This window comes from Symphalangus syndactylus, chromosome 8, assembly GCF_028878055.3.
Source record: "Symphalangus syndactylus isolate Jambi chromosome 8, NHGRI_mSymSyn1-v2.1_pri, whole genome shotgun sequence".
Lineage (NCBI taxonomy): Eukaryota > Metazoa > Chordata > Mammalia > Primates > Hylobatidae > Symphalangus > Symphalangus syndactylus.
In genome coordinates this window covers 66,214,744-66,231,636 of record NC_072430.2, presented here as the reverse complement: position 1 = coordinate 66,231,636, position 16,893 = coordinate 66,214,744, and the positions used below count along the sequence as shown (strand labels likewise).

Below are 16,893 nucleotides of genomic sequence, written 5' to 3'. Positions count from 1 at the left end.
TGTTGGACATTTGGGTTGGTTCCAAGTCTTTGCTATTGTGAATAGTGCTGCAACAAACATACGTGTGCATGTGTCTTTATAGCAGCATGATTTATAGTCCTTTGGGTATATACCCAGTAATGGGATGGCTGGGTCAAATGGTATTTCTAGTTCTAGATCCCTGAGGAATCGCCACACTGACTTCCACAACGGTTGAACTAGTTTACAGTCCCACCAACAGTGTAAAAGTGTTCCTATTTCTCCACATCCTCTTCAGCACCTGTTGTTTCCTGACTTTTTAATGATCGCCATTCTAACTGGTGTGAGATGGTATCTCACTGTGGTTTTGAGTTGCATTTCTCTGATGGCCAGTGATGATGAGCATTTTTTCATGTGTTTTTTGGCTGTATAAATGTCTTCCTTTGAGAAGTGCCTGTTCATTTCCTTTGCCCACTTTTTGATGGGGTTGTTTTTTTCTTGTAAATTTGTTGGAGTTCATTGTAGATTCAGGATATTAGCCCTTTGTCAGATGAGTAGGTTGCAAAAATTTTCTCCCATTCTGTAGGTTGCCTGTTCAGTCTGATGGTAGTTTCTTTTGCTCTCTCACCACTCCTATTCAACATAGTGCTGGAAGTTCTGGCCAGGGCAATCAGGCAGGAGAAGGAAATAAAGGGTATTCAATTAGGAAAAGAGGAAGTCAAATTGTCCCTGTTGGCAGATGACATGATTGTATATCTAGAAAACCCCATCATCTCAGCCCAAAATCTCCTTAAGCTGATTAGCAACTTCAGCAAAGTCTCAGGATATAAAATCAATGTACAAAAATCACAAGCATTCTTGAACATCAATAACAGACAAACACAGAGCCAAATCATGAGTGAACTCCCATTCACAATTGCTTCAAAGCGAATAAAATATCTAGGAATCCAACTTACAAGGGACGTGAAGGACCTCTTCAAGGAGAACTACAAACCACTGCTCAATGAAATAAAAGAGGATACAAACAAATGGAAGACAATTCCATGCTCATGGTTTGGAAGAATCAATATCGTGAAAATGGCCATACTGCCCAAGGTAATTTATAGATTCAATGCCATCCCCATCAAGCTACCAATGACTTTCTTCACAGAATTGGAAAAAACTACTTTAAAGTTCATATGGAACCAAAAAAGAGCCCACATCGCCAAGTCAATCCTAAGCCAAAAGAACAAAGCTGGAGGCATCACGCTACCTGACTTCAAACTATACTACAAGGCTATAGTAACCAAAACAGCATGGTACTGGTACCACAACAGAGACATAGATCAACGGAACAGAACAGAGCCCTTAGAAATAATGCCGCATATCTACAACTATCTGATCTTTGACAAACCTGACAAAAACAAGAAATGGGGAAAGGATTCCCTATTTAATAAATGGTGCTGGGAAAACTGGCTAGCCATATGTAGAAAGCTGAAACTGGATCCCTTCCTTACACCTTATACAAAAATTAATTCAAGATGGATTAAATACTTAAATGTTATACCTAAAACCATTAAAATCCTACAAGAAAACCTAGGCAATCCCATTCAGGACATAGGCGTGGGCAAGGACTTCATGTCTAAAACACCAAAAGCAATGGCAACAAAAGCCAAATTGACAAATGGGATCTAATTAAACTAAAGAGCTTCTGCACAGCAAAAGAAACTATAAATCCTTTCTAAGCATTGCAGTGGGAGGGTTTTCATGTTTCTCAGTCTGCCATATTGCTGAAATTGGATCAATCAAAAGTTGATTTTTTTAAAGTCCTAAATGGGACATATTTCCTACACCCAGGTGTCTTATAATTTTGTTTATTAACAATCATCTCAATGCCTCAAGGAGTCAGGTGTCACCCTGCAATCCCCTTCCTAACACAGCATCACTAGGCTCCTGCATTTGACCACAATTCACAAGATTCCAGACACCGCCTTGTGAAATGCCATCACTTCCTACCCTCAGATTCAAGTGCACAGATGAACATATGCTTACACACATGCATGTCTTCCTGCCCTCTCCACAGAGTTTCTGAGGGGGTGCCAATAGGCCAGAAACCAGGCAGTAAGCTATGGCCACAATGAACCATGCTCAGTTCCCTGAGAGTGTGATGTTCCCCCGGATGTGCTTTGCACTTACTTTTCCCTTCTGGTGCTATTTTCCTTATTCCCACCTGGCAAACTCCTGTTCATCATTCAAAACCCACCTCAATCCATTCCTCTTGCAAAGCTTTCCCTGCCCCTTTATTGCTTTGCACATCCTTCTACTATTGGATTCATTATACTATATTTTTGCATTTAAATGTCTGTCCACCTCACCAGCCTATGAGCTCTTTGTATCTCTAATGCCTGGCATGTTGCCTGACTCATACCAGGTGCTCAACTAATGTTTATTGACTTTAACTTATCAGGATTTCAGGGTGATATCAGGGAAATGTACTGACACTGACTCCCAGAATTGGGTTTATTGGCAATCTACCCCTGGACCTTGAAATCTGAGAAAGTGACACAGGTTATACCTTCTCAAAGGCATTAAAAGGGGGAACTTGGGCCGCGAGTGGTGGCTTATGCCTGCAATCCAGCACTTTCGGAGTCTGAGGCGGGCAGAGCACTTGAGGTTAGGAGTATCACACCAGCCTGGTCAACATGGTGAAACCCTGTCTCTACTACAAGCCTCTTCCTTAGTTGGTGGGGCTTCCCTATAGGATCTCCAATAACTCCAGCCAGAGGCTCAGGGACAGAATTCAGATCTCCCTGGGCCTGAGTCTGTAGGGGGAAAGGTGGCCACAGTCTCTGCAGACCAGCAGACTTAGCCTTCCTCCTGGTAGTTCTGAGGAATCTGGGTAGCCCAGATAAATGGGTTTCCCTCCAGCAAAACATACCCTCTCCACCAAGGGACAAAGTGCTTTGTTAAATGAGTCCTGCTCCCCATGCCACCCAACTGGGTGAGACCCTCCAACATGGGTTGTCAGACACCATATACAGGAGCAATCCTAGTGGTATCAGGTTGGTGTCCTTCAAGGTCAGAGGTCCCAGAAGAAGGATGAGGTACCCATGTTTGCTGCTCTCCAGCCTCCTTGAATGACATCTCCAGGCACAGAGCAAATCAGATTAATAGGGCTTGAAGTGAACTAGCACACAGCAGCAGCCCTACAGAAGAGGGACAGGACTATTGAAAGAAAAACAAGCAGAAAGCAACAACAATAGCATTATCAACAACAACAAAAACAACAAAAAGACCCCCACAAAAACCCCATCCAAGGGTCAGCAGCCTCAAAGACTGAAACTAGACAAACTCACAAAGATAAGAAATAATCCACAAAAAAAATGCTGAAAACCCAAAAGGCCAGAGTGTCTCTTCTCCTCCAAATGATCGCAATGTCTCTCCATCAAGGGCACAGAACTGGATGGAGGATCAGATGGACGAATTGACAGAAGTAAGCTTCAGAAGATGAATAGTAAAAAACTACAATGAGCTAAAGAAGCATGTTCTAACCCAATGCAAAGAAGCTAAGAACCTTGATAAAAGGTTAGAGGAATTGCTAACTAGAATAACGAGTTTAGAGAGGAACATAAATGACCCAGTGGAGCTGAAAAACATAGCACAAGAACTTCGTGAAGCATATACAAGTATCAACAGCTGAATTGACCAAGTAGAAGAAAGGATATCAGAGTTTTAAGACCACCTTACTGAAATAAGACATGCAGACAAGAATAGAGAAGAAAGAATGAAAAGGAATGAGCAAAGCCTTTAAGAAATATGGGACTTCATAAAAAGACCAAACCTATGATTGACTGGAGTACCAGAGGAGATGGGGAGAATGGAAACAAGCTGGAAAACACACTTCAGTATATTATCCAGGAGAACTTCTCCAACCTAGCAAGACAGGCCAACATGCAAATTCAGGAAATACAGAGAACACCATTAAGATACTCCATGAAAAGATCAACCCCAAGACACATAATCGTCAGATTCTCCAAGGTTGAAATGAAGGAAAAAATGTTAAGGGCAGCCAGAGAGAAAGACCAGGTCACCTAGAAAGGGAAGTCCATCAGACTAACAGTAGACCTCTCAGCAAAAACTCTATAAGCCAGAAGAGAGTGTGGGCCAATATTCAACATTCTTAAAATAATTTTCAACCCAGAATTTCATATCCAGACAAACTAAGCTTCATAAGCAAAGGAGAAATAAAATCATTTACAGACAAGCAAATGCTGAGGGATTTCATCACCACCAGGCCTGCCCTGCAAGAGCTCCTGAAAGAAGCACTAAATATGGAAAGGAAAAACTGGTACTAACCACTGCAAAAACACAACAAAATATAAAGACTTATGACACTACGAAGAAACTCCATCAACTAGTGTGCAAAATAACCAAATGGCATCATGATGACAGGATCAAATTCACACATAACAATACTAATCTTAAATGTAAATGGACTAAATGCCCCAATTACAAGACACAGACTGGCAAACTGGATAAGGAGTCAAGACCCATCGATGTGCTATATTCAGGAGACCCAACTTATTTGCAAAGACAGGCTCCAAAAGGTTGGAGGAAAATTTACCAAGCAAATGGAAAGCAAAAAAAAAAAAAAAAGCAGGGGTGGCCAGGCATGGTGGCTCACACCTGTAATCCCAGCACCTTGGGAGTCTGAGGAGGGCAGATCACCAGAGGTCAGGAGTTCGGCTTGTGACCAGGCTGGCCAATATGGTGAAACCCTGTCTCTACTAAAAATACAAAAATTATCTGGGCATGATGGCGGGTGCCTGTAATCCCAGCTACTAGGGAAGCCGAGGCAGGAGAATCTCTTGAACCGGGAGGCAGAGGTTGCAGTGAGCTAAGTTCGTGCCACTGCACTCCAGCCTGGGTGACAGAGCAAGACTCCATCTCAAAAAAAAAAAAAAAAAAAAAAAAGCGGGGGTTGCAATCCTAGGCTCTGACAAAACAGACTTTAAACCAAAAAAGATCAAAAAGGATAAAGAAGGGCATTACATAATGGTAAAAGGAACAATTCAAGAAGAGCTAACTATTATAAATATATATGCACCCAATACAGGGGCACCCAATAAAACAAGTTCTTAGAGACCTACAAAGAGACAGACTCCCACACAATGATGGTGGGAGACTTTAACACCCCAATCGGTATTAGACAGATCAACGAGACAGAAAATTAACAAGGATATTCAGGATTTGAACTCAGCTCTGGATCAAGTGTATCTGGTAGACGTCTACAGAACTCTCTACCCCAAATCAACAGAATATACATTCTTCTCAGTGCTCATGGCACTTATTCTAAAATTGACCATACAACTGGAAGTAAAATACTCCTCAATAAATGCAAAAAAACTGAAATCATAACAGTCTCTCAGACTACAATGCAATCAAATTTGAACTCAAGATTAAGAAACTCACTCAAAAGCACACAATTTCATGGAAATTGAATGACCTCCTCCTGAATGACTCCTGTGTAAATAATGAAATTAAGGCAGAAATCAAGAAGTTCTTTCAAACCAATGAGAACAAAGAGACAACACAGCAGAATCCCTGAGACACAGCTAAAGCAGTGTTAAGAAGAAAATTTATAGCACTAAATGCCTACATCGGAAAGCTAGAAAGATCTCACATTGACACTTTAACATCATAATTAAAAGAGCTAGAGAGGCAAGAGCAAACTAATCCAAAAGCTAGCAGAAGACAAGAAATAACTAAGATCAGAGAAGAATTGAATGAGAGAGAGACATGAAAAACCCTCCAAAAATTATATGAATCCAGGAGCAGGTTTTTTAAAAAAATTAACAAAACAGATAGACTGCTAGCTAAACTAATAAAGAAGAAGAGAGAGAAGAATCAAATAGACACAATAAAAGATGATAAAGAGGATATCACCACTGACTCCACAGAAATACAAACTACCATCAGAGAATACTATAAACATCTCTATGCAAATAAACTAGAAAATCTAGAAGAAATGGATAAATTCCTGGACACATACACCCTACCAAGACTAAATCAAGAAGAAGTTGAATCCCTGAATAGACCAATAACAAGCTCTGAATTTGAGGCAGCAATTAATAGCCTACCAACCAAAACAAACAAACAAACAAACAGCCCAGGACCAGATGGATTCACAGCTGAATTCTACCAGAAATACAAAGAGGAGCTGGTACTATTCCTTCTGAAACTATTCCAAACAATTAAAAAGGAGGGACTCCTTTCTAACTCATTTTATGAAGCCAGCATCATCCTGATACCAAAACCAGGAAGAGACACAACAAAAAAAGAAAACTTCAGGCCAATATCCCTGATGAACATAGATGCAAAAATTCTCAATAAAATACTGGCAAACCAAATCCAGTAGCACATCAAAAAACTTATCCACCATGATCTAGTTGGCTTCATCCTTGGGATGCAAGGCTGGTTCAACATATGCAAATCAATAAATGTAATCCATCACATAAACGGAACCAAAGACAAAACCATATGATTATCTAATAGATACAGAAAAGGCCTTTGATAAAATTCAACATCACTTCATGTTAAAAACTCTCAGTAAACTAGGTATTGATGGAACATATCTCAAAATAATAAGAGCTATTTATGACAAACCCATAGCCACTATCATATTGAATGGGGAAAAGCTGGAAGCATTCCCTTTGAAAACCGGTACAAGAGAAGGATGCTCTCCTCTTACCACTCCTATTCGACATAGTATTAGAATTTCTGGCCAGGAAATCAGGCAAGAGAAAGAAATAAAGCGTATTCAAATAGGAAGAGAGGAAATCAAATTGTCTCTGTTTGCAGACGACACGATTTTATATTTAGAAAACCCCATCATCTCAGCCCCAAAACTTCTTTAACTGATAAGCAACTTCAAAAGTCTCAGGATACAAAGGCAATGTGCAAAAATCACAAGCATTCCTTTACACCAACAATCGACAAGCACAGAGCCAAATCATTAATGAAGTCCCATTCACAATTGCTACAAAGGGAATAAAATACCTAGGAATACAGTTAACAAAAGATGTGAAGGACTTCTTCAAGGAGAACTACAAACCACTGCTCAAGGAAATAAGAGAGGGCACAAACAAATGGAAAAATATTCCATCCTCATAGATAGGAAAAATCAATATTGTGAAAATGGCCATACTGCCCAAAGTAATTTATATATTCAATGCTACTGCCATCAAACTACCACTGACATTCTTCACAGAATTAGAAAAAACAATTTTAAATTTCATATGGAATCAAAGAAGACCCCATATATCCAAGACAATACTAAGCCAAAAGAACAAAGCTGGAAGCATCACACTACCTGACTTCAAACCATACTACAAGGCTACAGTAACCAAAACAGCATGGTACTGGTACGAAAACAGACATGTAGACCAATGGAGCAGAACAGAGACCTCAGAAATAACACCACACATCTGCAATCATCTGATCTTCGACAAACGTGATGAAAACAAGGAATGGGGAAAGGATCTCCTATTCAGTAAATAGTGCTGGAAAAACTGGCTAGCCATATGCAGAAAACTGAAACTGACCCCTTCCTTATGCGTTATACAAAAATTAACTCAAGACGGATTAAAGACTTAAATGTAAATCCAAAAACCATAAAGACCCTAGAAGAACACCTAGGCAATACCTTTCAGGACATAGGCATGGGCAACGACTTCATGACAAAAACACCAAAAGCAATTGCAACAAAGGCCAAAATTGACAACTGGGATGTAATTAAACTAAAGAGCTTCTCCACAGCAAAAGAAACTGTCATCAGAGTGAACAGGCAACCTACAGAATGAGAGAAAATTTTTGTAATTTGTTCCATCTGGCAAAGGGCTAATATCCAGAATCTACAAGAAACTTAAACATATTTACAAGAAAAAAACACAACCCCATCAAAAAGTGGGCAAAAGATATCAAGACACTTCTCAAAAGAAGACATTTATGCAGCCAACAAACATATGGAAAAAAAAAACCTCAACATCACTGATCATCAGAGAAATGCAAATCAAAACCACAATGAGATACCATTTCATGCCAGTCAGAATGGCAATTATTAAAAAGTCAGGAAACAATAGATGCTGGCGAGGCTGTGGAGAAATAAGAATGCTTTTACACTGTTGGTGGGAATGTAAATTAGTTCAACCACTGTGGAAGACAGTATGGTGATTCCTCAAGGATGTAGAACCAGAAATACCGTTTGACCCAGCAATGCCATTATTGGATATATACCCAAAAGATGATAAATCATTCTACTATAAAAATGCATGCACATGTATGTTTATTGCAGCACTATTTACAATAGCAAAGACATGGAACCAACCCAAATGCCCATCAATGATAGACTGGATAGAGAAAATGTGGTACATATACACCATGGAATACTATGCAGCCATGAAAAGGAATGAGATCATGTCCTTTGCAGGGACATGGATGAAGCTGGAAGCCATCATCAGCAGCAAACTAATGCAGGAACAGAAAACCAAACACCACATGTTCTCACTCATAAGTGGGAGTTGAACATTGAGAACATATGGACACAGGGAACAACACACACCAGGGCCTGTTGGGGGGTGGGGGTTAAGGGGAGTGAACATAGAGGATGGGTCAATAGGTGCAGCAAACCACCATGGCACATGTATACCTATGTAAACCTGCATGTTCTGCATATGAATCCCTTTTTTTTTTTTTTTTAAGAAGAAATAAGTTTTAAAAGAGGGAGTGCTGGAGGACTTGGCAGGAATGTAAAATATCGTGCAGCCACGGTGGAGGAAAGTTTGATGGCTCCTCAAAAAGTTAAATAGAATTACCACATGACCCAATAATTCTATTCCTGGATATATACACAATAGAATTGAAAGCAGGTGCTCAAACAGATACTTGTACACCAATGTTCACAGCAGCATTATTCCCATTCACCAAAAGATGGAAACAATTCAAATGTCCATCAACAGAAGAATGAATAAACAAAATGTGGTATATCCATATAATAGAATATTATTCAGCTTTAGAAAGGTCTAAGATTCTAACACATACTACAACATGGATGAACCTCGAACAGGAGAATAGGAGATACACACACACACACACACTCTCTCTCTCTCACACACACACACACAGACACACCGGGCATTTATTGGAGGAAGTGGCACTTGTGATTATGGAGGTTAAATCCCATGATCTGCTATCTGCCAGCTGGAGACTGAATAAAGCCAGTGATGTAATTCAGCCTGAGTCCAAATGCCTGAGAACCGGGGAGCTGACCATGGGAGCAATCCCAGGGCAGAAGAGGTTAGATTTACCAGCTCAAGCAGTGAGGTAGGAATAAAAGGGTGAATTCTCCCTCCTTCCACCTTTTGTTCTATTCAGGCCCTCAATGGATTGGGTGATGCCCACTCACATCAAGGAAGGCAAACTACTCTGCTGAGTCCAACAATAGACTCAATTCAAATGCTAACTTCAGCCAGAAATACCTTTGCCACACATCCAGAAACAATGTCTAATCTGGGTAACCTGTGGTCTGCTCAAATTGACACATAAAATACACCATCACAGGAATCAAGAGAAAAAAAAATGTCCTCTTGTTGCTTTTTATAAAACAAATTCAGAGTCAAAGAAGGAACATTCCCTTGTGGCATCTGGATTAGCTCTTAGTATTTCCAAGTTGTACAATAACGATTGAATCTGTTTTGTGATTAGATCAGCCACTCTGCACTTAGAGGCTGGTAAAGGTTACAGTACAACCAGAAATTTTAGCCAACTGAGCTAAACATACATAAGTGATGGCTTATGCCTGCATTTCCTGCACAAGCTAGAAAGAAAGGGCCTAAGCCTTCTTTGTTACAGTAACTTGAAGACCCAGGTCTGGGAACTGCCTCATCTGACTTGCCTCTCCAGAATTTCACCAGTTAATGCAAACTGATGGAGGGAGTCAGAAAACAGACTGAATCTGTCTTCGTTTGGCATGTGTTAGACAGAGACAGCATATGGTTGCATTATAAACTCTTGAGACAGACTTGCTTCTGGAAACCTTTCATTGCCCTATTGCTGTTGCCATGGCAACTGCTAGGACTTTGATTCTGTCTTGGTCCTTCCTTCAGCACTTGACCACTGGGGTGTGACTTCTGTTGAGCACTCTAGGAAAGCTCAGTTGCAACTACAAAGACTGCATTGCAGTTTATGGGTGTCATAGGGGAATTGTATCCTCTTTTTGCTGCTCAGGGCAAAGTTACTATGTTGGGTCTGAACCCTCTCTCTGTGGGTGCTGCTCAGAGGATCTGGGTTGTTCCCTTCGGGCTGGGTGATTATGTAACCTGGAGATGTGACGGGAACTGTTCCTCTTCCATTGTGTGACTCCTACAGTGGAAAAATAATTACAGTCATGGTGGTGAGTAAGTAGGGGGCAAACCAAAGAACTGAATGATGTGCAACTACTTGCTGCTCTGGTGTTATGTGACAGTCTTGTTTTCAGAGGGAGGCTCTCAAGCAGTGGTGTCTTACAATGCTTCAGGATAGAAGCACCCGCCAACACTGAAGAGTATCAGGCAACAATATAGAAAATTTTGTTTTCAATTTCCAGTTGCATTAACCTAATTGTCTAGGTTAGTGGATTAAATAGACAAGCTAACAAATCTATTTAAAAACGTTTTTAGGCTTTGTTTTAATACAAGACATTTTTAGATCGAGTTATGTGATTTTGACAATTTTCCATGCTGGAGAACTAGTGTTCACTAGCTCTTCTTTATAAACAGAGATAATTTTGTGAGAAATTAGAAGTAAATCCTTATATTTAAAATGACTCTTTTCCTCACATTTTAATTATTTACATAATGAAAATTCATAGAACTACATAAAAGGTACTGGGTCTGTGGCTGGTCAGATCTCAACGTAGTAAGAACAAATTAGTTTTCTGCATAATAAAGGCTTAGGAATTTGTAATTCATGGCCATTATCACTCTGCTGGCCTTCATATTTTTGCATTGCTTATCACAGTATATTAACAAATATTCATTAAATCCCTGTGAGCAAAATCCAGTAAAAGATTGATATCATCACGGTCTTACCCATTTTGTCAGAGGAGAGAAATGAAGATGAATTGAGTTTATTCTTTCCTTCCTAGAGGAATTTGGCTAGAATAATAATTCACTTGGCTAAAACCGGCTGGAAAACATGGGAGGGAGAAGAAAAAGAGGCTGGAAGGGAAGAATAAAGCATATATATTTTTAAATTTTAGTTATATTCCAATATGCTAGAGCTTTGAAGGCAAGGCTCTTGGCTTCATCTTGACTTTAGATCACGTTCTTCCTCTGGTGACTATGTAAATGAATTCATAATATTTAACACATCTCAATGCACGTGCCCCTTCTGTTTTCTTTGCACCACGTTGTAGATCTGCTTGTTTGTGTTCTCTCAGCCAATCTGAGGCATTTGCCTCAAATGCCATAACACCAATGAGTCCTTTGATCAGAATGGAAGAGGAGGGAGCCCAGAGGCACAGACATCCTGGCCTCAGGGAATGCTCAGCAAGGACTTCCCAGAGTCCCTGTTCCCAGCCCAGAGGTCACTTCACCTAATCCATAATGGACCTTCCATCATGTGGTCCCTGGGAATGAAGGCAATGCCCTTTAAAGCAGCTGCCATCATTTACCAATTCATCAAACCCTCTAAAGTCACCATGGTTTTCCCTGGTTGGCCTTCTTCTTTGAATTCAACTTTTTATTGTTGCTGTTGTTCAGTAAGCCTTTATTAAAGATGTTTTTATTACAGTCTGTATTTGAGTAGAATATCTGTTTTGAAATTGAAGTTTAATTTCACACTTTTCTTAAAACATATATTGACACAGAAAAGATATGTATAGATGCATGCGCATATGTAGCAGGAAGAGCATTTGCTATTTTGAGGCTTGACGGAGAAATTAAGGAGGTACAGGGAAAAGAGAAGGGAGAGAGGTCTCTTTATAAAGCGTGGAGAGAAAGAAATCAGGCCTGTCAAGGATGGCTGGTGACTTCAGAACCAGTCATGTCTGAGATATATATATAATCATTCACATGGTTCAAAAATTAAGAATTGAAATCTTCTTCCCACTCTTGTCTCCAATTCACACAGACCACCTCTCCAGTTTTCCCTACGCTATCAACAAGTGTTATTATTTTCTCAAGGTTTCCAGAGTTTCTCTGTGCATATACAAATATGAATAAATCTATTTACGTATTTGTTCATTCAACAAATTACCAATTGTTCCAGGCACAAAACAAAGCTCCCTGACCCCAAAAGATTACATTCTAGCTGGAAGAGACAGATGATATACAATAAATATAATAAATTTGAAAATAATATTTTCCATTAGATCAGCGGGTCTCAGGAAGAAAAAAACAGAAAACGTAAGGAAACCATCAGGATGAGGAGACTGGTTGCTGTTTTCAAGATGGCGGTCAAATGAGGCCTCATTGAGGAGGTAATATATGAGCAATGACTTCAGTTGGGAAATGACCATGGGGTCATTTTATTATGTAGATGAAGTCTCATGGGGTGGGGAAAGTTTTTTTTTTTTTGGAGATGGGAGTCTCACTTTGTCGCCCAGGCTGGGGTGCAGTGGTGCCATTTGGCTCACTGCAACCTTCCCCTCCCAGGTTCAAGCGATTCTCGTGCCTCAGCCTGCCCGAGTAGCTGGGACTACAGGTGCTTGCCACCATGCCCAGCTAATTTTTGGTAGTTTAGTAGAGACTGGCTTTCATCATGTTGGCCAGGCTGGTCTCCAACTCCTGACCTTAAGTGATCCGCCCACCTCGGCCTCCCAAAGTGCTGGGATTACAGGTGTCAGCCACTGCACCTGGCCGGGGTGGGGAAAGTTTAACCCCACTCATAATAAGGAAAATGGTTTTCACCTGTGTTTCCTATGGGCACGGTGGTATTGATGAAAAAAGCCTAACTCTGTAAAATATTTAAAGAGATTTATTCTGAGCCAAATATGAGTGACATGGCCTGAGGCACAGTCTCAAGAGGTCCTGAGAGGAGGTTGGGTTACAGCTTGGTTTTATATGTTTTAGGGAGACATAAGATATCAATCAACACATGTGAGGTATATATTGGTTCAGTCTGGAAAGGCAGCACAACTCAAAGGGAGGAGGTGCAGGAGGTAGTGCTTATAGGTCATGGGAGCATTCAAAGATTTTCTGATTGGCAATTGGTTGAAACAGTTAAGTTATTAGCTAAAGATCTGGAATCAATAGAAAGGAGTGTCTGGGTTAAGAAAAGGGATTGTGGAAACCAAGGTTTTTATTATGTAGGTGAAGTCTCATAGGTGGCTGCCCTTAAAAATAACAGATGGCAAATGTGTCCTACTTAGACTTTTAAAAGGTGGTAGACTCTCAGTTAACATCTTCAGGACTGGGAGAGGCTAGAAGGGGAAAGCTCTAGTTATGTTATTAGAGATTCTTTACAGATGCAAATTTTCCTCTACAAAAGATGGCTTTACAGGGCCATTTCAGAATATGCAAAGAAACATATTTTGGGGTAATATATTTTCATTTCCTAGAGGCAGATTGGAACTTGGTATCTTATTGCTACAAAGAGTCTGCTTTGTCAGTCTGAAGATATGTTTTGAATGTTAATGCTGGTTAGTTGTGCCTGAATTCCAAAAGGAGGAGAACCCCTTTCCTTCTCATTATGGCATAAACTAGTTTTTCAGGTTTCCTTGGGTCCCTTTGGTCAAGAGGAAGGGGTCCATTCACAGTCAGTTAAGTTGGGGGGGTTGGAAATTTATCTTTGGTTTATAGTGGTATTATAAATTACACTGGATGGACCCCACACAGAAGTGGATACACATATTCCCCTCCATCAGTCCTCCTCAGGAAAACAACCTCTCTTGGCATCTCATCAATGTCAACAAGGGGGACTCACATACATTATGTCGTTAAATGTATAACTTTCATCCTCTAGAAAGAAACCAGAAGAAGCTTCTGTAATTCTACTTTGCTGACATTTGTGAGGCAAAGACAAAGCAGCATCTAGAAGGGGCAGCTCATTCCTTTGCTTCCAGCAGCAGTGGAGGGTGGGGGAGTCACTCTAACTCCTCTCATTTATTGGGCACTTAATATCTACCAGGCACACTGCTAAGGATATGATCTCATTTGTCCCTACAACAATCCTGTGTTGTTGTGGGATAAGAATTTTTATTCTATTTTGACAGATAATAATTCAGTAATGTTATAGGTAAAATGTTAGACTCAGGTTATGGAAACTGGCTAAGGTCACATATATCCCAAGTATCCAGTTCTGAAGCCTGTGGTTCTGGAGTGGGATGGACTCATTGAAGTCCTTGCCTTTCAAAGCAAATATCAGGCAGTGGGGTATCATCTGCCTTCTGTTGTTCACAATTAGAGCAGCTTGGTAGCGGCTTTGAGCAGTGCGGGTAAATATGTATGCTATCTTCCAGCAGGTCATGCTGTGGTTCCTTACAGAATCCATGATACTTGGCATTAAGCTTGATTTTTTCCCCTTCTATAATAAAATACCATATCAAGTCCACTCCTGTCAAATGTCCTCATTGGTTTCACATCTTTAAGTCTACCTGTAGATTACTAAGGCAGTTTCAAAATTAATCACGGGATTCTCATATGAAACTCACAGTCATTGTTTTGTCACTTTTTATTATAAAATAGTGCAGTGTCTCTTATCATTTAAAAGTTAATGGTAACTCCGTGCAGTTTTAACAATATGTCTCACATGGCTTCCAGAACACTTGTTCAGGTTACTAAATTCCTTAACTTGTTGTTGACAGAGTTTACAGAAAAAGGAATAAGTTTTTAGTTGAGCTGATCTATTTTAGGACAAAAGGGAGTGGATCTTACATACACTAATGTTTACTTAAAATTATATTTCTAGCCAAGTGTGTGATGGCATGTGCCTGTAATCCCAGCTACTTGGGCAGCTGAGGCGGGAGGACTGCTTGAGTACAGGAGTTCAAGGCTGCAGTGAGCTATGATCACATCATTGTACTCCAGCCTGGGAGACAGAGTGAAAGACCCTGCCTCAAAAAAAATATCATTCATATATATATATATGTATATGATATATATGTATATGATATATATATGTATATGATATATATGTATATGATATATGTATATGATATATATGTATATGATATATATATATATATATGATAGTCTCATCTCAATCTGAATTCTAATTTTTCACTAAAAGTACAAAGTACATCACTCTTTTGGGATAAAACCCATTCCTATGCCAATGTGAGTGAGTGTGACTGGAGCTGGATTGTCAATTCTATAATTAAAACGTCAATTTTTTGTCCTTTAAAAATGTGGTTCTATTTCTATTCTTCTATTATTCTCTTTGATTCTCAGAAAGCAAGAACAAAAATAAACTTAAAGTTTGTACCCTTGATGAAGAATTGACCCAAACACTTCTTTCTGTTGTTGAAGATGAAATGTGCCTTTTGTATTTTAGTTATTGAAATGTCATCCTTGGAAGTATTCCTTTTTTTTTTTTTTTTTTGAGATGAAGTCTCGCTCTGTTGCCCAGGCTGGAGTGCAGTGGCGCAATCTCGGCTCACTGCAAGCTCTGCCTCCCAGGTTCACACCATTCTCCTGCCTCAGCCTCTCCGAGTAGCTGGGACTACAGGCGCCCGCCACCACGCCCGGCTAATTTTTTGTATTTTTAGTACAGACGGGGTTTTACCGTGGTCTCGATCTCCTGACCTCGTGATCCGCCTGCCTCGGCCTCCCAAAGTGCTGGGATTACAAGTGTGAGCCACCACGCCCAGCAGGAAGTATTCCATTTTTTTTTTTTAGAAATTAAACGCCTCAGAAGTTGCTCAATTAGGATCCTTTTATTTGTGACTGATTTATTAATCAATTACAAATGTGATTTAAAAGACATACTTTGGAGATCTATTAATTTGTTATTTATTAATATAATTCACATTTACTTTTCATTTTAAGATGTTTTAACCATAAGTGATGCTGACATAGGAATGATACAGGGAAGACAGGGATAGAAAATAAATTTCTGACATTCTGATGTGTTTTTAAAATTAATTGGAAGCAGTATTCAGAAATATTCTCTAATTAGCTGTCAGCTTTCAGCCTGCATTCTGTAGCAATCTTTAATTTGACATCCAAAGATACTTCTTTATAGAAGAAAAACACAAATCATAAGTATAGATCTACCTGGTACTTTCTGGAAATTCTTGTAAGCTGCCAAATGGTTCTATTCTGGAACACAAGAAACAAAACAGCAGAAATCACTTATGTCATTGCAAAAACAAAAAATGTCTTTGTTTACTATCATCATCATCATCATCGTCGTCATCATTGACTCTGAGTTTAGGAAAACTTTGCTTTCCAATGGCTTTAGGTGTATCTTTTGCCACATGTCCGTAGTAGATGCTTGATAACCAATTTTTGAATGAATGAATGAATGAGATATTTATGTTTATGGCTGCAGTGGGGCAAGAGTTGGAAGATCTTAAACATTTCTGAGCTGTTACACGAGTCAGCACTGCAATACTTGTGCTAAAGAGAATCTTTCAGCGTTCATCTTTTCCTAAGTTGTCTTCTGCATGAATTGTCCTAAAGTTCTTCCAGACACACTGGGACTCCCAAATGCCTGTGATGTAAGGCCTCTGCAATGTGTGAATGTGTAGGAAGTGTTTTTAAGATTTTCTTTCCCAATCAACTTGCTTTTTGGCAGATGACCCAATTAAGGTGCAATATGTAGGTGGACATTTGCTAAATTATAAAATAAAGGAGGCTAGTGGGTGAGTGCAGAGGCAATGACATTAATAAAATGGAGAAGATAAGAATCAGATAATTAGAAAAGGCAATTTTTTTTTTTTTTTACAATTTATGAAGAGCCATGAAATATTATACC

At 39.6% G+C, this 16,893-nt stretch overlaps 1 long non-coding RNA gene across 1 annotated transcript in view; it reads right to left on the bottom strand.

The window, feature by feature from the left end:
* LOC129487913 (uncharacterized) overlaps positions 1-16,237 on the bottom strand; it is a 50,358-nt gene extending 34,121 nt beyond the window's left edge. Inside the window, exon 1 of the long non-coding RNA XR_008659520.2 lies at positions 16,191-16,237. This is a non-coding gene — a long non-coding RNA (uncharacterized lncRNA). The remainder of the gene's footprint in view (positions 1-16,190) is intronic.
* Between the last annotated feature and the right edge of the window lie 656 nt (positions 16,238-16,893).